At 43.2% G+C, this 22,116-nt stretch overlaps 1 long non-coding RNA gene across 2 annotated transcripts in view; it reads left to right on the top strand.

The window, feature by feature from the left end:
- The first annotated feature begins 14 nt into the window (after nucleotides 1-14).
- LOC117286549 overlaps nucleotides 15-22,116 on the top strand; it is a 41,976-nt gene continuing 19,874 nt past the window's right edge. Inside the window, exon 1 of one of the 2 annotated variants that reach the window (XR_004517738.1) lies at nucleotides 15-241. This is a non-coding gene — a long non-coding RNA (uncharacterized LOC117286549). Of the gene's footprint in view, nucleotides 242-14,511; nucleotides 14,694-22,116 lie in introns of those variants that run through there. The other variant, XR_004517737.1, reaches the window with a different exon arrangement.

The raw sequence follows: 22,116 nt of genomic DNA, 5'->3' as shown, positions 1-22,116 counted from the left end.
ACGAGGGCGGGACGCGCGGTCCCCGCAGAGGCCAGAGCTCAGCCTCCGGGAGAGGGTCTCCAGACGGCCGGAGCGAAGTAGCCAGAGTCTGCGTATCCAAGAGCCGTCCTTCAGGCGAGGCGAGGCGAGGAGAGAACAGTACTGAGACGGAGGGAAAACGAAGCAGCAGTCACGGCCAGGAGGGAGCTCGAGGGCGCGGCGGCGGGACTCTGCGGGACGCTGAGAACTCCGGAGACCAGCGGTAAGGAGGGGCTGGAACAGGGCTGCAGCCTCGCTCTTTGGAATTAGTGAGTTCTGGAGGAGCAAGGGTAATGCATATTCGCATAACAGCTGAACGCTGTCTGGGGTTCTCCTCTCATCCCTGTGATCTGGGGCTTTAACAAGATCTACTGGGATCTGCCCAAGGTAACAGAGGTGCCAGGGGCAGAGCTCAGCCGGGCACCGGCCTTGGATTTTATAGAGTCCTCCTGTCTTCCGTGGCTCCTCCTCCCAAGAGGCTGACCAAATTTCAGCCAGGGAAAACCTGAGCTGGGAACAGGGAAAACCGAGGTGATGTTGGTACCTCGAATCTTAGTGCTGGGTAGGGCTGGTGGGAGGGACGTGGTTAGCCCAGACTGTCCTCAGGAAATCCCGGGTTCCAGTCCCGGTTCCGGTGGATTCTCTTGCTGCCAGTGTGGGCCGAGGGCCTTAACCTCCCTGGATTAACACCTGTGCCGCCTTGGCTCTTTGGCAGCATGGAGGGTCTATGTTAAGAGAGGGTGCATAGGAAAGGCCCAGGGCAAGCAGCTGGCACGACATTCATGTGATGGGATTTAGAAACCAGAAAATGATGTAGCACTTTCTCAGTGCTCTGGTGTGTGACTGCCAGGAAACAGGGCTTACCTTCTAGCTTTGACTTGGCTGCATCAGAAAGGCGAGGAATTTAACTGTGATTTATTTCTTTGATTGACACTTGCCAATTAAAATTCATGGCTTTGAATGTGGAATTTGAGGGGCATGATTTGAGGCCACATAATGTCAGGAAATAGATTATGTGTTGGCCTGAAGAGACTCCTTTTTGGCTCTGGGCCTGCACTGATGGACAGCGCAGGGAGAGGGCAGGACCTGGAGGCTTCAGATATGAAGGCCTGGAGGGTGGGCAGAGAGGTCAGCCAGGCAGACAGCTTCGGGCCTGGAGAGGAAGAGTCCAAGCTTTGGAGTTAGGAAGTTCTGCACTCTCCCACTTGCTGTGTGACCCTGGGTGAGTGACTCAATCAAACCTGTTACCAGTTTCTCCCTAACTAGGATATGGGAATTCTATGACCTTGTGGAGTTGTTGTGAGACTGAAATAAAAGCGAAGTGCTTTGCACAGAGTAATAAACGTAGAAAGAGCTACCGTTTATGGGCCCTTGTATATGCTGGTCGCGCAGTAGCAGACCTTGCGAAGGGCGAGTTCCTTTGTTTTCTACCTTCTCTCTTGTCCTCATCCAATAGTGGTGCATTTAGAAGAGCCCCACCTGAGCTGATGAAGTGGAAGGAAAAACAGTTCCTATAATCGAAAGACCCAGGAGTCTGATGAAAACAGAGCTCTCCGAGTTAGAAAGACAGGTGTACATAATTTACACTGATTTCAGGGGATTCACAGTGTCCTTGATGTCCCAGTGCGGTATCCAGAGGAGACCGCATGGACTGCAGCACAGGCGTCCTTGCTCTAAGGACTTTGTAAGTGGGTATTCTCCCAAAGTGTACCCACTTTACCTCTTTGCAGCCTTATTTATTTATTCATTTATTTATTTTTGCCATAACCGCCACACCTTCATGTCTCTTCCAGTGCACAGGGAGAGAGGAGCTCAAGAATATAAACATCTTTTCTAAATACCCCAGAATGTGACTCTAGGCCAGTTATGACTTTCTCACTTGGTTTCCACGTGTCATACTTCCAAGGTTAAAGGTTTGAATGGTACCATTCAGGAAAGCACGGGCTTCTTCCTGGCCGATTTAGCCAGCCTTTACCATGAGGTTTCCAGCCTTCTTGCCTGCCTGTTTTTCTGTTGTCTACCCTGCCCTGATTTCAGGGGGCCTAGCTTTGGAGTTTTCTGTCCCCACTCCTAAGACATCCCATTTTGTAACTACATTGTACAGCTATGAAAAGTATCATTTTTTCATTTATGCAATACATATTTTTGGTTCTTTTGTGCAAGGCATGGAGGTGAGAAGAGTGGATATTTTTATACACATGACAAATAAAGAAAAGCTAATGCCATGTCATGTGACTTTTACAGACTTATAAATTTTTATATCAACTTTCAGAGTAACCAGGCTAAGCTTTTTTTTTTTTTTTTTTTTTTTTTAATTTTTTTTACCCTGAAGAGAACAACTTTTAATGAAAATATTTCTGGCTCAGCTCCATTATCTACAGAGCTGTCAAGGGGCTTACTAGAGTCTTTGTAAGACAACTCTAGAAAGATATACATAGCATCATATTAACAGAATTATATAAAAATGCACTGGCATTATGATACCATAGATACAAAAGCCAGAAAGGCTTATGAACAAGTCCCAGAGGTTGATGTAGGCAAATGAAAAAATTGACTTAAACTGGAACTGGGGTGGTAAAAGTATTTGCTTTTCAGACTTCTGAGATTTTTTAATATAGTATCTATAATAATAATTATTATTTTTTTCTTGAGTTTATTGGTACATTTTTAGGTATACAGTACAGCTACATTCGATGTTGGGATCTTGTACCTTTACATGGTAGGTCCTGGTTCTCATTTTTTCCCCTTGTCCCTGTATACTAATTATTTTAAAATGTTTTAATCCCAGGCCCATTGGCGCATGCCTATAGTCTCGGCCCTTGAGAGGCTGAGGCAGGAGGATTGCTTGAGCGTAGGAGTTCAAGCCAGCCTGGGCAACATCTACAAAACAAACAAACAGAAAGAGAAATAGAAAACAAGTGAATTCTTATAGCTATGTTGTAAGAAGGAAGAGAGAAGGAAAGAAACTTTTTTTTTGTCTTCAGGATCCATCTTGACTATACTTCTAAATATTATCCCTCATTTTTACTGAACTGTCAGTAGTATTTTGGGTTGGGAATTGTGAAGAGCAGAGGGAAGCTAAAAAGCAAAAAACAGCATGAGACCCCCCAAATAGGAAGCATCTTCTGGATAACTAGACTTGTTAGATGTTTCTCTGCATCTAAGGTGAAGTAGTGTTGGTGATGTATATATGTTGGGAGCTCTTTTGTGTGGGTTCAGATCTCAGCTCTGCCCCTTGATGGTTCCATAGTCCTAAGCAATCTCCTAACCTTCCTGAACCTCATTTTCCTTGTCTATAAAAGTGGGCATGGGAGACAGTCCTGCTGAACTCATAGGGTAGTTGGTGGCTTACATAAAATAATCTGCAGATAGCAATAGCTCTGAACCTTGACTTCATCTTAGACTCTGGACAGCTGCAAACATCTCTGATGCTTCAGCACCCAAACTGATTATGTCAGACACACTGAGGAACCCTCCCGGCCTCCGTAGTTTTTGAAGCTCCCTTGTTAATCCTTCTGGGTAGCTGTGAGAACCCCTGGATTAGATGGCTAAGCACAGTGCTCTGCAAGGGTTTATAAGTGGTGTTAACTAGTGTTTTCACTCCTGCCAACTACATGCAGAAGTTTTCTTTATCTCTCATTTTTTCAATAAGGAAAACAGGAGACAGAGAGGTGAATAAATTGTTCAAGTTCACACACTATTGTGTGGTGAGCCTAGAACAGCATCCAGATCTTTTGTATTCTCTGAGCCTCTGCTTTGGAGAAAGAGAAAAGAAGAGGGTGAGAGAGAAAAGAGGGAGCCTGCCATCTCCTTTGTCCGCTCAGAAGTTCAGAAGTAGAGCTGCCACCGGGACCAGAGTATGTCAGCCTCATGCTTCTGTGGTCACTTAATGTCTTATGGCCAAGCCCACACAGATGTCATTTCAACATCTGCTTGCTAAAATTTGCTGGTGGTTAAACGAAAGCTTTTCATTTTTCTATGATGGTTGCTCCTTTTGAGGGCCTCCAAGTCCAACCTTTTGTCTGGTAAATATTCCTCTTTCATATCTTTTGGTGACACTTGAGAGATTAAATCCTCAGGAGATTCTGGGCAGTGGGGGTGTGCTGGCTAATCTTGGTTGAACTTCTGGATCCACCTGTAAATCAGGATGAAAATCTTTATATACTCAGGACTTGGCCAGAGTATACTTTCATTTATAACCTGGTTATAGCTTAAACCCTAAGGATCAGAATGAAATTTTGAAAATGTTTTTGGGTGATGGCCTGAGAATAATAATAATAAAAACAGAGCAATCCATTCGTTAACTTTAGGTTGTAAAGTTGCACTGATTACTGAGTTTTCCCAGCAGCCTGCTTGTGCTTCTGGGGGAAGTGGTTGGCAGGTGTGGCTGGTTTGGTTTCCTGAGGAGTAGACTCAGAGCTAGGGATTAGATTGGATGTGGGGGATATCTGTCGGGGAATGCTTTGGGCATTAAGAGTTTGAAAGGGAAGGACTGCAAGTGGGACTGAGAGAGAAACTGGGCTGTGATAGTTCCAGGAAAAGGCCTTGCTCACCCCCCTGGAAGCTCAGAAGCTGATGGGGCCTTCGGCGATACTGTGAGTTGAGGTTGGAGGCTGGGCCTTTATGTGTGGAATGGGCCAGGCATGGCGGCAGGGACTTTCTTAGGAAGCCATACCTGGAGGTGTCGACAGCTAAGGGGGTAAGTCCTTGAGTCCTGACTGGGATCTGGCCTGTGTGTCACAGGCTTCAGAATGGAGGCAGTGCTGGGCTGTCAGCTGTGTCCCAGAGGCAGTGGGCTTCAAGCTCTGCTCCCCTTACCTCAGGTGCAAAGGAAGCGGTCTCCCTAGGCACCTTTCTGTGAGCTCAGGGAACTGAAGCCAAGACCAAGCCACAGCACTGAATCCTAATTTTTTCCCACTCATACCATTTCTGATTTAGCTTTCCTTAGCCTCATCTTAGATTTTTATTTCATCTTTCTGATCATTCAACGGTCTTCATATGATTCCCAGAAGTTCCTTGTCTTTTCCCAAACCCGAGTTACCTGCTTTCTTGTCTCCCTCAAATACTCCACAGCTTCTACTGCATGATATTGGACTTGTTTGCATACTTCAGTGTCTAGGCAGGGTCTGGGTCTTATTCAGCTTTTCCCTCCTGTGTTCCAGCACACACTCTGAGGCACATAATTTCATCCCAGTAAATGTTTGTGGGATGAATGGAATAATCATATTTCTTCTTTGATTTTTTCCGTGCCCCAGAAGACTGTATTCCAGAGCCTTAAGCAATTTGGCCCCTTTATTCTAACAAACAAAGGTATTCTTCTTTTCAACTACCAGGGAGAGGGCCAGGTTAAATACAAATCATACGAAAAAGAATTTTGTATATCTGGAGGTGACTCTGGAGGAAGACTTAAATAACTGATTGTTTTTCTAAATCTGAGGCATCAGCTGATGTTAATTTATATGAAACATGAATTATTTAAATGAGCACGCTTTTAAAGCAGGAAAACAATTTGAAAACAATTGCAGGAGGTGGATACTTCCAACTTTAAGAATGAATTATTGTCACTATTGTTAACAGTCTTGGAGAAAGAGGAGGAGAAATGAGCCGGTGCAAATGTTTCTGTGGTCAATCTGAATTTATATACAGGGAAATGTCTTGCTCTTAAAAGTAGTCTGCGCTGGATGGAGCATGATCTTTAGGCACGTCACTTCTAACCAGTGGATCAAGAGTGGACAGTAAACCTCACCCAAGGCCGTGAACGTGGCTAAGGGAGGCTGGGAAGGGCTTTGAACTGGAGACTGCAGAGTAAATTAACAGGAGAGTTGTTGATCTGGGCAGTGAGACACCTATGATCTTTTTGTTTTGTAAATCTCACCTGTACTTTTTGTCAAAAAATCATTACTAAGGACAATAACCAACATCACTAAAATTTTGTAATTTTACCTTTCTTTGAAGATTTGAAAATACTACTTTTCTAATCTATTCTTTTATCTCAGTATGTACTTCTCAGTATGTTTTTTCCCCCCTACTTTTCACAACCATAAAGGGCTCCTGAGTCATTGTGATCAGGAACATCCTGATAATGGCAGAGTGTGAATTAACCCATGGGTTAGGAGAATAATAGGAAAAAGAGAAAAATACTCAGTCACACAGTTGTGATGGCCGAAAGCGAGGAAGGAGCACTGATCTTTGGCTCTGAGGACTGTGAGGTTGACTGAAGTTTCCTGTGTTGGAATACACCCATTTGGGGAACATTGCCTGCGGTCTGTTTCAATCACACCTGCTTGCTGGTCTGGCTGGGCCAGAGTCTGTGAGTTGAATGGCTTAGCCATGTGGTAGGGGATGGCTAGTTGCCTACCAAATCCATTTCCTCCTTTTAGTAGTCACACAGGCTACCTTTCCCAGTCTCTCTCACAGGCATGTGCCAACATCTAGCTGAGATCTAGAATCCCACATCCTGTCCACCAGATCTTTCCCCCACTGCCCCGAGAACATAGAAGATCTGAGGTCCTAGTAAAGGATGAACTAATTCAGGGAAGGGAATTTGATCTCAGGATGACCATGTAACATGTTTGCTGCTGACTAAGTGTATACATATTGGACATATGTGAGAAAAATATTACTGTGTTATGCTGATGAGGGCTTAAAATGTATCTCTTATAACTACTGAATACACGCATGCCAGTTTGCATTTTGTAAGTCCCTCTTGTATTGCAAGGGATGCTGGGAAATGTTATCCCGGTTTTGGACATATTGCCACCTGGAACAAAATCGGAGTTGAGTCAATAAGGAGAGAGAGGGGAATGGGATCTTTGGTGGCCAGCTAGCAGTCTCTGCAATGGTATGTAATAGCTCAGATTTTGCACAGTGATTAAGTGAAAAAAGATAGTTAAACGTGGGAACTAGGAAGTCACAGATGACCTTTAAGAGCCCAGAGTGGGTAATTATCAGATCGCAAAAGATGAAGGAGTACATGGGCCATTAGTCATTGAAGACAGCAGTGTGGTTTGGGTGTGCACAGGAAGAAGTGAGAAGCTTTAAGGACAGAGGGGCACAAGAAGTCTTTTTCAAATAGGTGCAAAACTATTTGTGTTTTGAGGACCAGCAAAGGAAAACCGATAGAAAAGGGAAGAATGATGCTAGAGAAAGAAGGCCTCCCTGAGGGAGAGGAAGGCTGCCAGGTAACATGAAGGGATGAGCCATAGAAAGAAAAGATCACCCCTGTGGCAGGAGTAATAATGTGAAAATTGCAGAGAGAGAGGGAAAGAGAGGGGGAGAGAGAGATTTGGGAGTAGGTGATCATGAATTATCATATGTCACCTTGACTTGAGTAAGAACTGCCTAGAAAATTAGTCAACTCTGGGTGTGTCTGTGGATGATTGATATGTAGGTCAACAAATTGCAGGGAGAAGACTTACCCTATATATGAGTGGCACGGACCAATAGGCTTCCGGTTTGGACAAAGTGAAAGGGGAAAGAAGGAAGTGCGTCCCTTCCTGGAGGAGCTGTGGTCTGTGGTATTTCCTTTGAACATTAGAGTCCAGTTTCTTCCAGTGTAGACTCTTGAGCCTTCCAACCCAGACTGTTCAGCCTTCCAACAGAAACTAGACCTAGTGACTTAACAGTGAGCTTCCAGGCCTTCAACCTTCGTCTCCTACTGGGTCCCTCAGCTCTTCAGCAGTCAAGTAGCCATTTTGGATTCTTCCTCCTGTGAGTCTCAGATGGCCATTGTGCCCCCTGCTGATTCTGACCCCACAAGCCTACCTAATCATTTTGTATAATTACACATAGATTTTATATCAATTATGTTTCTCTAAAAAAAAAAACTCTAGCTAATACATGGTGGAAGGTGAGAAACATGGTAGAACAGAGTCCATTTGTTCACTTCCTGAATATCACAGGAGACAGAGCCATGGCATTGGAAGATATGACCCTTGCCTACATGAGAAGGGAGAGGTGGTCGCTGAACAACGATGGTGACTAAATAAAGAGATGGGTTTGCCTTGAAAGGAAGGAATGTGAGGAGTATGAAGAATTAGGGGAGGAACACAGCAGCTGTTGTGGGGAAGGCCCTCAGGCATGGGTCTCAGGTGACAGATGATAGGTGGTGATTGATGAAAATTGAGAGCACAGCTGAAGTTAGCCTGAATTTATGGCGGGGGCCTTAGTATGGTTCCCTTTTTTTTTTTTTCTTGGCACCCGCACTCAAGGCAGAAATGAAAAGACAACACTGGGAATAGCCTGGGATGTTTTACTTACAATGTTAAATGGAGCACATGTTTGAATTACGAACCAAATTAGTGAAAATTCTCATCTACAATAGATGGGTTAAAAGCTATCAGTTTTATTATTTTTGTATAAGTTAAAGACAAAAAATACTGCTAGCAGTAAATTACACTTGGATATTTAATAAACACCAATGTTTATCATACATGAGTTAATTTGAGCACAGAGTGAGTGCAAAGATTTTTTTTTTACTTCTTGAGCTTTGGGAAGAGGTAATGATTTTAAATTGAGTTCTCATCAATTACTGTAGAAGAGACTAGCTGCTCACTGAACCAGTTTCCTTCTTTCCTGGACACCCAGCTTGGTGATATTTCCCAGCTACCCTGCGTAGCTGAGTCCTGAGCTCCACGAGCAAGCGGCAAGATGTGTGCCACTTGCTGACTAAGCCCATAACGAGCAGCGATGGCTCTGCCTCGCTTTCATCTCTCTCTCTTCTGCAGAGGACGGGGGTGCGGGGGTGTGGGGTAGGGGCATGCTCTGGGGGCCTAGAGATTGAAGAAGCCAGTATATCTGACTTCCATATGGCAGTCTGCTGCTCACCTCACACCCAACCAAACTCTCTATTAATGCAAAATAAGCTGCTCTTTGGGTTAGACCTCTGGGGTTGATTTGTTTGTTTGTTTTTTTACTGGGGATCGAACTCTGGACCTTGCACATGGGAGGCAGGTGGCAGAACGACCGAGTTAAATCCCTGGCTGGGGATTTGTTATAGCAGGTAGCTGGCATTTTTTCTCCTTATTGTCAGTGAGATGGGAAGTCAGAGTACTTAATAATCCTGCGGTTATCTAGTCTAACATAATAGCAAGCCCATCCCAACCTCAAATTTATTTACACCAAACTGTTATGTATGCAAATTGACTTCCCAATATCTTTCCTACCATCGGAAAATTTGCATCACGTGAATGTGGGTTGCAACTCACTAATGGTGATGGTTAATGGAAAAGTTGTGAAGAGAAACAAGAGGTGGAGTACATGACAGCATGGGGAGAGATCTTTGGAGGGCAGTCACCGGAAGTAAGAGAAGCCGGAGCAAAGGCTTCCGGCCCCTGTTCTCCCGACTCCCCAGAAAGGCCAGTGGAGCTGCCTGAGCAGCAGTGTGCGTGTCTGCTGGGCCTGCCCGCTGTCTTAATTCCTAGGAACAAAGCCATGCCTGTGATCCCGCTGGTCTGGAAGGCTATGGAAAGAGGGTTACAAGTTCAAGCCCAGCCTGGGCAACTTAGTGACTTAGCAAGACCCTATCTCAACATAAAAAATAAAAGAGCCGGCAATGTAGCTAAATGTAGAGGCTCTGGGTTTAATCCCCAGGATTAAAAAAAAAAAAAAATTCTAGGAATGGGGAAAGGAATTTGAGAAAAACCCCTGGGTGCCATCCTGGAATTCTAAACCCAAGTGGAAATATGCTCCAAATCAGAGACAAAAAAACCAAAAAACAAACAAGGACATGTCTCAACAAATACATGCTAAGATAATTCATCAGCAGGTTTTTACTAGAAGAAGTACTACAAGAAATTCTTTGGTTGTAGGGAAAATGATCTCAGGCAGAAAAGCAGATATTCAGGGAAAATAAGGGTAAATGTATGAGTTAATCTAGATGAATATACACTATACACAACAGTAGTAATGATACCTTGTGTAGTTTAAAATGTATAGGACTGAAATGCATGGCAACAATAGCACAAAAAGCCCAAGGAAGGTAGGTAGGAAATAGAGTTAAAATATTTTAGTATTAACACACCATACAATAGCAAGTCAAGAATACATGTCAGTCTCCAGACTGCTAAATAATAGTAAAAGAAAATGCAATAACATAGAATATTTAGCAAATTCAAAAGAAGGAAAAACATGAATATAATATTCATGGGACCAATAGAAATTAGTAAGATGGAAGATATAAATACAAATATAACATGGATATCAAATACAAGACTAAAGTTATAGATTTTGGTTTTGTAAAAAAGTTAAGCTGCTTTTCATTGGATAAAAGCACATAACAAATAGTAGGTTCAATGAAACTAAAGTATCACTTACCATGATGTTTTAAAGTAAAGTATTATTTACAAACCACAAATGGGTCTCTCCTGCCCTCTGTCTTACCAAAGGTGGTTTTCAATGTTTTGAAACATTCATGGTAAAGAGATAGGATGATTGTAGGAAAATAAAGTAGAAATGATTATACTTCTTTAAAAGACTGACTTCTAGAGCCTTTGTGAAAAGCTAATATTAAAAGATTTGAATAGGATGAGGAATTTAGTTCAGTGGCACCATGCCTGCCTTGCAAGTGCAAGGTCCTGAGTTCAGTCCCGGGTACTGCAAAGAAAAAAAGGAGCTAGGTAATTCATATTTTCAAGCTACTGAGAACAGAAATGAAATTAGTGTATTGATTTCTTTTCCAGAAAAAATGCCTTTGATATACAAATTCCCATGAATATACCTGCAAACATCAAAAAACCAGACCGCATTCTGGTAGTGTACCATATGAATACGAAAATTAAAATTGATTAATGTCTCTTCTAAAGAAAGCATACTATTTACCAAGATCAGTAGTGAGACTTTTGAGTTCAGATTCTGGGAATCAGGGCCAGAGAGAGACCATTTCGAGCTGATCTTTATTTCAAGTTTCTCAAACTTGGACCCTCCCCAATATTCCAAAAGATGAACAAATCCCATAAGGAGTTTTTTATATTGAAGAATAAATGTTTAACATTTATTTCCACATATTAAATATTTAATCTTTATGTATTATAAATTCTAAAATTTGTTAAATTTGTAAAATTTGTTAAAATGTAAGTAGTGTATTGTACATATTGCATTAACACATTTCTTGTTTACATCACTAAGTCTTTTTGTGAAGTATATACTCTTAGACATAATACTTTAAATGATACCTAATATTACCTAATATTATTTTATTTACCAATTTCCTATGACAAAAACCCAGCCAAAATTCTGTGCTTTTTCTCATCACAGATAATGAGGAGTGCTTCTGTATGATATGGGCATGGGTGATAGTTATTTGATTTGTAAAATGCAGTCCGTCCTCGGTTTTACTATTTATTGTCTACATTCACTTTTCCAGTGGAAGAAAAAAATCAGTTGCTATCAACTATGTTCTCTTATTAATTTATCAAATAAGAAACACAGTACTCATGAAGTCTATCTGATAATAATCATCCTATGATAGCTCCATATGAGAATTCTCTTCATATATAAGAATATTTCCACATCTCAGATTTCTATTTGGCTCTAAAATATATTATTATTCACAGAAGTCCAAGAATCCACACGCTTATGTCATAAATGCCCCCAGGGACTACTGGTTCATTTCCCTGCTCTCACAGATGGGCTTGGTGAATTCCTAGAAAAAGGATAAATGGTTCTACCTAAGTTTGTTCATCTGTACTTGGTTTGTTCATCTATCGATCAGGTTTGACAACAAAAATAAACTCTCCTAGAGGGGACAGAACCCTGAGATTAGAGCCAGGAGAACAAGTTCTGGGTCCCCCATTGTTCAAACATTCACCGTGTAGTGCATGCACACCGCTCCGTGAGTCTGGGCTAACTTTCCTTATCAGGAAATGAAGACAATCACACTTCTCTCTAAAGATATGGGGCACCTAAACTTTGTTTTCATTTAATTGAAAATTTTTATAGAAATCTGACTCCTGTAGTCAGCATGACTTTGTGCTACTTGGGTATGTTTCTGTTCTTAGTCACACTGGCACCATGGCCTTGTGATCTCATCACACGATGTAAGAAGAATGTTTCACGCTTGTTCCAACAAAGAAAAGCCATGGAAGAATTGCTTTACAATTCACAGTTCACAGTGACACAGGCCCACAGAACCCAAGGCACCTTCAAGGCAATAGGGAATTCCACAATCATATTTTGAGTACATGGTTTTGCAGATCTTATATTTGTACATAGCAACATTGAAAAGTTCAGCTGTAAAAACTTGATGAAATAAATTAAAAACCCATGTCCTGGGACTTGTGACTGGATCTGAAGTGGGGGACTGTTTTTCAGTACTGAACCTTTAATGTATTCAGTCTGGGATAATGTCAAGTAGTTAGTGTTAGAAGTGAATGGTATGATATCTAGTCGGTGTGGGGGAAACCCTTAGAAAGTAGAGGTCAGAAATGTGAGTATGGAGAGCTATTGTGAATAGCGAGCTATAGTTGGGCTCCTTCCCTTGGGATCCAGATGAGAGCTTGGAGTCAGCAGAATGAGCAGGGGACCACTAACAGCCATGCCTCTGGGCGCTCTCAGCCCATGGGGAACTCTTGACCTGGAGGGAAGATCAGCATCAGCTGCTGGGAACTTGCCTAGACTTCAGATGCTTAGGAAATGAAGAAGAGCACAAACTCACTAACACTGGGAGAGCAAGAGAAAAGCAAGGAGCAGAGAGATTTCCTCCTGGAAGCTGTCTGCTGTAAGTCAGCAGCAGACTGCTTAGGGCATGCTGGTAAACTGAGTCCCTGCATGCAGACCTGAGAGAAAGCCAATCCCAAAGGCTTTCTCTGGAGAGAAAGAGCTAAAACAGCCTCTAACACACCAGAGCCACAGAAGGCAAGTGGTGGTGATCAGGATGGAAAAAAAGAATACAAGTAAGCTCAAATCATTTTTTTCTGAACTAAAAACATGAGTTTCCAGCACACGTGATTTAGGAGATAAACTGAAGGAAAATCGCATTGCTTTGGAGACAGGTACTTTCTTTGCCGGTGTCTGGGTGATGATTCAAACGATCAGTTCTTTTGGATCAGTCCACACCCTTCTGGAGTACTTTATGAATTTCCAATTTGATATACTTAAGTGGAAAAGAGAAATCTGTGAGAATAGTCGTGCATGAACTTTTGTTCTTCCTCAACACACACGTGGCTATGTTCCATCTGGGGCTCTCATCCCCGTGCTGATGACTGCAGTCATTAGGAAGCAGGAAGGCACGTGCTCCTTGTCACTAGGACGCATCTCCTTTGGTCTCACAATCAGCTGTGGCCTGTGGGTGTGGTGTCTGAAATGGGAAAGGAAAAATAAGGCCAGGCAGCTTGGCTCTACAACTGCTTTATCTGAAGTCAGAGGTTATGGCACAAACTAAGCTCTTGGGCCTCAAGATCTTAGAAATTTAGAAGCCCGCTTTGCCCTCAGAGTTACATACCGGCTCTAACAACAGTTTCCAAATCTTAGCTAGAAACTCAAAAGCCAGTTCTTAGTTCTTCGTTTTCTGACTCTCGTAGTTTCCTAAGACAAAGGCAAAAGGCCCTGTCTGTTCTGAGGACACAGGACTCTTCAGAAGCAAGTCCCACCACAGTAGGTACTGTCAGACATGTTTTAATAACAGCTAATAGCCTAAAGAATCTGGCCACTTCTAGCTCGCTCAGCCTTATCACTTACTCTCTTCCGTCCCTTGCTTTTCACCCCCACCCAAGCCTGCCTGCCCCTCACCATGCATCCTGTGCTCTTGCTGTACAGGACGTATTTTCATGCCTTTTTCTTAGCTAAGACTGTCTGCAACTAGAATGTTCTTCCACCATCTTGTTGCCTCTCCTGCTGGAAGCTTACTTAACCCTTTGAGGCTTGGCTCCAGGATCCTTCCTAAAGAGGAGCCCTGGTCTGTGTGAACGCTGAGTTCCTCCTCTATGTCTTGCCAAAATGGTCAACTGTGTGTCTCCTCCAGCTAGCAGTGACCAGTAGGGAGATGCAGCATTGTCCTGGGCATCTTTGAATCCCTAGTGTCTAGCACAGTGCTTAGTACATAGGAAGCCTTCTCTATAAATAATAAATGCTTAATAAATAATGTATGGGGAAAATGGAGGGGGAAATCTGTAGAAGGAACACATTTGGGTAAGTGAAAGGCAACGATGTATTTGGTTTTGTAAACATTAAATTGGAGCACACTAAAAGCCCTCCCTATGGGACATTCAGGTAAAGATTCTGTGTTGTCTAAGTTAAGCCCAACACTCCTGAATTCCCAGTCCTGCTACCTGTGTCTTTAAATTGTGCTACCTGGACCCGGTCCAGCTTAGACTTATTCAGTTATTTTGTGGTGAGAAAAAGATAACCACACTTAAGTGGGGAAATTAATGTTAAGGGAAAATAAGAGGAATATTGAAGTACTCAGGGATTAGCAATGCCTTTCTGAGTGCTGAAAGGGCAAATAGCAGTTACTGGAATTTTCAGGAGGAGAGCTGCAGCCATGGTCCTAGCTGTCACTGAAAGAGAATCTGTGGCCTTTGGTGGAAGGAGGTGGACATTGTCATCTGAAGCCACACAGGACAGAGCTGGAGGAATTAGCATCCTGCCCTTCTTTCCTTCAAACTCCTGCTGGCGCTGCACTGACCTAACCCAACTGGAATTCAGTGGGAAAGAGGACCTGTTTCACATTCTGCATCAAGGTCAGCCTCGGGGGCCTGGAATAGGTGGGAAAGGCAGTGTTGGGGCAAGAGGGCAACTGAGACGACCCAGCGCAGAGGCTACTTAAATCCCACCTCATAAATGCTTTACCGTTAATGGAGTGTGACTTTTGAGTCAGTGCCTTAAAGCTTCCAGGGCTCCCTGGGTGTGCTGGGCAGGACTGTAATCCTAGCACTTTGGAGACTGAGGCAGGAAGATTGTAGGTTTGAGACCAGCCTGAGCAACTTAGTGACTTAGCAAGACCTGTCTCAAATAAATAAAGACCCTGTCTCAAAATAAATAGACAGATAAATAAGTAAATGATATCTGGGGAGATGTCACATTTTACCCTGGCACAGAGGTCTGGGGAGCTCAGTGAGAAGGCCCCAGGTTTGATAATCCCCAGTACTGGAAAGAAACAAAGGTCCAGGGTCCAGGCTGGACTGACCAAGGTGATATTGAGCTAAAGCAAGAAATTGAAGGAGGTGAATTGAAGTGTAATGACCAGGGCAGCCAGAGACCAGAGCTAGGTGGAGAAGCAACACCCAGCAGCAATCTAAGGAGTGAGCTGTTAAGGGTAGGGCAGGGAGGGAGCAGAGGAGAAGGAGGGTGGAGGTGATTGCTTCAGGAAGGGCGGCAGGTTGCTGATGCATCACAGCAGGGGACCAGAGAGGCACAAGCCTGCTGAGTCGGTGAGGCCAGGCCTGACCCAGCACAAGAATAAAGACTGTTTTCAGGCACTAGGGAAACCTCTGCATCTCCACCCCTACCTAAACCTCCCTCCTTCAGCACTTTGTCTCTTCCGCCTAAACTTTCCATTAACTTACCCTCTCCATATATATGAGCACACGCATCGTGGGTCTGAGAAACTCACACTGTCTCAGTCATTTTTAGCTTCTGTCTTCTCTCCTTGCCTGGGGTGTTCGAATCCTAGACAAAGTGCTCTAAGGTCTGGTCGCTGTTTCCCATTCTCCCATCCACTTCCTGTGTGGTGCTCTGGATTTGGGCTTCTTTGTGCTGAAAATGTGCTCCAGAGACAACTAATCATCCTTCAGGGTGATTTCTCTGTCCTGGGCCTCGGACTTGTTTGGAGAGATTCATGATTATAAGAACCTCACCTTGTTCCACCACCTGCCTCGCAAGTGCAAGGACCTGAGTTCAATCCCTGGTGCTGGAAAAATAAAAGCACCTCATCTTCTTGGAACTCCTTTTTCTCTTCCTGTCCATGACCTAGTACCCTCCTATGTCCCTGTGTATAGTTTTGATAGTCCCTAATTCTTCTCTGGCAACAACACATAGTGTCCTTTCTGAACTGGACTTCCTAGGTTCAAATCCAGGTTCAACCCCTTCCTGCCTGTGCGGTGTTGGGTTAAGTTGCTCGATCTAGCAGAACCCGGGGTTTCTTCATCTGTAGGGTAGACCTGTGGGGTTCCAGCCCCTTTGGGTTGAGTGGCAGTCTGTGCCAGGGTAAATGTGAGTACCCCATAGGCTTCCTGGCTGGTAAGCAGCACTTGGAGTATGCTGTGAGTAGCCTTATCTTCTTCTCCTGGTCTCTGATACATTTTCTTCCACCAGGCACACCTATGAGGTGTGATTGCAAAACACAGTGTGTGCTAAGTACAATAAAAGCACATTGCCCTTAACCTGCCTCAGAATACTTCTTGCTTTGAACATACTTACCGTATTATCCTTGCCATTTCCCGAAGTCATTTTTGACGTGAGTCTTCAGCTGCGCTGTCATGGCTGCCTCTGCGTCCTGAATGAATTCCACACATTGCCCTTCACGGTCACTTCGATGTTAGGGGAGAGCCAGCTGACTCACAGTGCTGGATCTGGCAGATAAGGTGGGAGAGGACACACTGCCATGTTTTCACAGCCTCCCTTTCTAGAGGGTGATACCCAGCAGCTGCATTCACTGTATTTTCATCATACCTTGTAAAGGCACGAAAGGATTTCTGGAACTGCTTCAGAAAGAGGCAAGCATAATAGGATAAATGTGTTTTGAGCAAAGAGTATTTTGAGGGGATTAATGGAAATATGCCTTTTATAATAAATGATTTTTATTTAAGCCAACAAGTTTTTGGTCAGCCCTTGTATACCTCTCTTCTTGTCCTTTCCCTTGCTTTCCTGCTTTGTTGTTGTTGGTCATTCCATTGTCACCTCGAAATCCCCTTCCCATCCTCCTATATTACAATTTTATTACTTAAGACCTCACTTAAGTGCTACCTTTTCCATGAAGCCCTTGTGGGTCACTCCAACCCAGGGTGATTTCTTCTCCAGTGAAGTCTCACAGCCTCTTGCTCCTTCTTCTGGTGTATTGTCTCATACCATAATTATTTAATACTGTTTTATTCTTACTTAACAAGATTTTTAACTCCTCGGGTGGTTGGGAGAGAACGCCTAGTAGATGTTGAATAGTGGGTGCTTATGTATGGGTAGATATACTGAAGTAACTTTAGGACCGTGTATCCTGGTCCAGTGAGGACAACATTGATTAGATTCAGTGACTTTGTCTTTACAAAGTATGTAGATGATCTCAGGAGATTATCAGTTGACTTAGAGAATTCTGAAGTAAAATTACATGGGAAAAGCAAAAGAATGAACACATGGATTCTTTCTATGTTTTTAGTGGCTCCGAAACCCTGGGGAAAATAATATAGGACACTGAAGGTCACGCTGTCAGAAAAACTATTTGACTGTAATGGACACAGAAATAGAATACTGAGTCCAAGTGGCTTAGGAGATTGATCGAGTGAAAAAAGGAACGTTTATACATTGAGTCTATGCGTGCAGCCTTTGCTAAACATGAGTAGAATAAATGATCACAGAATGCATTTTTCATGGGAAAATCTTACAGCCTTAAAAATCACCACATTTAATAAGAATAGATCAGACTTGACGAAATGGCCTACGTGACTTTGACAGTGAGAACTTTTCACTCTGCTAATATTTGTCATGGTTGTAAATTTTCTCTTCAATGTGTTTTTCTCTCCCTGGATCCTACTAAGATACTATCATAGTTTTCTTCCTACCCCTCTGGCCACCTGTTATGGTTTGAACGTGCTGTGTCCCCTCCAGCACTCTTGAGTTTGCTCTCCGTTGTGAGGTATTAAGAGGGCACAACTTGATCTGAGTGTGACATTTACAAGCGGGGCCTTTGGGAGTTGAGTAGGATTTGCTAAGCTCCGCAGGGTGGAGGAGTCCTTGTGACTCAACCCCGGTGACTCTGTAAGAGGAGGGAGAGAGACCAGGGCACACATACATAGGCACGCTCCCCATCCTTTGCCACACGCTGCCCCGCACCACCTTGGGGCTCTGCTAACAAGAAGAGCATCACCAGATGCTGCCCCTTGACCCTGGATTTCCAGGAGCTTGAGCCAGCATAAACCTCTTTTCTTTATAATTCACCCAGTGCAAGTGCATCCTATTGGATTACTAGCAACAGAAAATGGACTGATACACCACCTGTGCTCAGCCTTGCCTCCTCAGCATTCCATCTTGGGGCTCTTCTCTTCTCATTTTTCGCTTGACATCATTTCCACCTGGTCCATCCATGCCTATGGTTTCAAGTCTCCTCCATGTACTGATAGCTCTCACATATGCAATTCTGGGTTCCAGATACACACACACACACACCTCTATCTACTTGAGATTTTCAAAACTCATTGATGTGCACTGAGCTGACCCCATTGGCTTCCCGTACCCAGGAAGAGGCTGAGACATGTAGAATGAGAGTTGGTGATCACTTTGCAACTCCACTCTTTCAGGGTTTACATAGAGGCTGAGAGTTACTGAGGGAACAGCAGAGAATGAATTGTTACTGACCCCCAAACCCAGCCTCTCTTTTTCCCTGAACAAATCAGCGTGGCTTCAAACTTGGGAATCCTATTAGAGAAACATAACCCATATGGCTGGGTCAGAAGTCATTCAGGAAGCTGCCCCTTTTATCTATGTGTTCCTGTGAAGAGAGGGAAAACTTTCTTCTGAGAGGAAGCCTTGTGGTACTTGTGCTGAGTGCTTTAGTAGAAGCTATGATAAGAACACTTTGCTCCATCTCCTTTCACTCCATGATTTTTTAAATGGCATCTGTCAGATAGGTTCCCCAGGAAACCATATACCTGGTATGGCTCTGCCCTAACTTTGGGTTTACTTTCCTCCAAGAATTAGCAGTCTAAATAAATGGTAGCGAAGAGCATAGTTTTCCAAGCTGGAAAAACAGACGTCATATTATTCCTTACAGTAATTATTCCTTATCTTAAGCATCAAATCAGATCTTTTCAGCTTCTAAAATGGGTGAACTTTTAAATTTCAATTAACTTTCCATGTGCACAGAATGATGCCATCTGTGTACTGACAGTTTTATTTCTTTCACTCCAATCATTCTGCCTGTCCCCCGCCCTGTGGCCCTCAAATAGACTGTTAAATAGAAATAGTGATGGCAGGAATCTGTATTTTTTCTCTCTAAAGAAGATACTGCTAATGACTCACCATTAAGAATACTGTTTGCTTTAGGTTCTTGATAGATGTTCCTTATCAAGTTAAGGAAGCTCCCTAGTATTTTTTAGAAAACCATAAATATGTGTCATCTTTTATCAAATATTTTTTCTAAGTGTCCTGAGATGACTATATTTGCTTACCCACTTAAACTGGCAAGACAGAAGCTCTAAAACTCACAGGGGAACTTTTCTACATACTGCTTCTCTCCTACTGCCCTTGTCTGTGTTTAATATGAAGCATGTATTCTCTCACAGTGAGAGATGGAAGAGTGGACGCTCTTATTTTCCTCATTAGAATAGCTTGCAAGTTATTGTTTATTTTTAGATTTCTTTTATGAAATAAATCCTATTTGAGCTTCTTGTTCAGCCTGTTTTTACCAGCATTGTGTTTTAGGGGATTATTTATGAATTCAGACTTTCAAATTCATTGACAAGATTGTTCTAACTAGTTATTTTTTCTAGCTCTGTCTTTGATGTGATATGTTCCTTCACTCACTGCCCAATCCTCTTCCAGAAGGGTCAAGATCATAACAGACAAGCAAAGACTAAGGAGCTCTCAGAGATTAGAGGCTATTGAGGAAAATAAAATAATTAAATGCAAGGTGGGGCCTGGCTATGATCCTGTAAGAGATAAAGAACACAAGTGGAACAATGCAGAGATATGTACAAGGGCCTGCAGTTGGGTTAATAATATAGTAATGTACACTTCCTGCTTTTGATAATTCTGTGATAATTATGTAAGAGATTGACATTAGAATACGCTGGGTGAAGGATAAATGGGAACTTGTCCACTTTTGCAACTTTTCAGTGAATCTAAATTAGTTTGGGTGCAGATTGGAGGCAGAGAAAAACAACTACAAGTTCAGGAAAGGCAGCTGGCCAGAGTGGTTGCTGTAAATGTGATAAGATTTATTAAATTGAAAAACTACCATAATTATTTTTGATTCCCATATTGCTGATTGGCATCATCTTCCCTTTTAAATTACCTAATCTTGTTGAAGTTTCCTTGATTTTAAAAGTCATTTCAAAGAATTAACTTTGCACTTTTTCTTTATTTTCTATTGTTTATCTCTGCTTTTTATCTCTTTGGTAAATATTTGCTGAGCTCCTATTATATTCCAGGCAAAATTGACCAAAATGGCTGTCATCTAATCAGCCACTAGCAGCCCCCTGTAGGATGGGAGTGGTCCATTTGGGATCAAAACCCACACAGAACCAGAGCGCATAAACGCATAATGGGTGATCCATGTCATTCCAGCTCACACTCACGGCCATAAGGGGGCCTGTGGGAGCCTGTATGACTACCTGAAGGAGGTGGCATCACCCTAAACTTGGAGTGCAGACGGGTTGGCTTCGTATATTGCGCAAGCTGAAAATGCATTGTAGTCATCACAATTATGCACCATGGCCACACTCAGGAATGGTCCAGAAGTGGAGGGATGGGGATACGGCTCAGTGGTGATATGTGAGGCTCTGAGTTCGATTGTAAACATAAATAAAGTATAATAAAATGAAAAAAAAAAAAACCAAAACAATGGAAAGGAGAGATGGCCCTTAGGGGAGTGTAGTGGATTAACTAATGGCAGACTGAATTTAATCAGTGTGGTCTGGGCGTGGAGGATCCACCTGAGGATTGTTACCAATAGCCATAAAAAGAGAACTGGAGGGGAAGAACTTAGCCTGTTGATTTCTCTAGAAGCTTGCTGCAGATGGTTTGACGAGAACTAGGTTGTTCTCATTGGAGGAGGAGCTCGGGACCTCGCTGTCGCTGGGAGTGGCTGCTGCTTTCATCAGGGAGCTCGAACTTCACCGTGAGCCTGACTTCCTGGCTCCAATGTGGATCCCTCAGCCTGGTGGCACAGATCCTTCATCTCACGAGCATAGGCTTTCTGGCTTCCACCACTGGCCTTTGGGCCTTCCGGGTGCAGATCCTCAATACAGACGAGCATGAGACATTGCTGTGGGCTCTAGGCCACTGGCTGGACTTGAGCAGGACATTGTCTTGGACGCTAAGCCTTTAGCTGGACTTGTGTGGGACGTTGCTTGGATCCAGGTCCTCAGCTGGTTTCTTTGGGCCTCTCATGTGTGGTTTATCTCTTGCACTCCTTTGCATTTGACTTTTGGTGTAATTACCATAAAATAATCCTATAAATTATGTGTTCTAGAGTAAATGTATTCTCTTGCCAAAACCCTGACTACAACAGGGAGTATGGCATATGATGAACTTTTTATGGTATGTGAATGCTCACCAGAAAATCTCCACCGTGGAAGAGTCTTTGAACAACCAAGCAGATAAATTAACTCATCCACTTGGCATTAGCCAGACCTCATCACGAGCCACCTTAGGTGGGCATGATGGGCCAGTGAAAAAAGTGGCCACAGTGGTTGATTGGAGGCTACTGGCCTGATCCAGGGTACTGGATGTCCAAACAGAGATTTTACTGATAGCCCAAACTCCATTCTAAATCCCTTAAAAACTCCTAGACAAGAGTTTTCTTGGGTATCCCCCTGAGATTCCCCCCTCCCAGTTAGTGAGCGCTTTACTTCCTTCTCTTTATATCTTTTAAATAAATTTGGTTGCACCCTGCCTTCTCTGTCCACAGTTTCATTCTTCATCGTCACGGGACATAATCCCGGCATTCTGGTAACATAATCTCCTCCGAAACTCCCACCTCCTACTGCCATCCCCTTGGTGGGTTGGGATTTTAACTCACGAATTTTGGGAAGATGGAAACATTGAGACCACAACAACCAGGCAAGCCACCAAGACCCACTGAGTCCACAGCTAAGGGGGAGGGAAATCTGGCATGGGGAATGGAAGGAGCTACTGCATACTGGTTATGGCCCGGTACCAGTTACAACAATGCCCCTTTCTTAGTTTTATCTTAAGACTAAATGCCTGGAGAACTATAGAATCGCTGCTTTTCAA

The sequence above is a fragment of the Fukomys damarensis genome, unplaced genomic scaffold (genome assembly GCF_012274545.1).
Source record: "Fukomys damarensis isolate Sample0158 unplaced genomic scaffold, DMR_v1.0_HiC HiC_scaffold_17, whole genome shotgun sequence".
Classification (NCBI taxonomy): domain Eukaryota; kingdom Metazoa; phylum Chordata; class Mammalia; order Rodentia; family Bathyergidae; genus Fukomys; species Fukomys damarensis.
The sequence above is the reverse complement of the archived record's forward strand: the minus strand, read 5'-3'. Positions and strand labels throughout refer to the sequence as shown.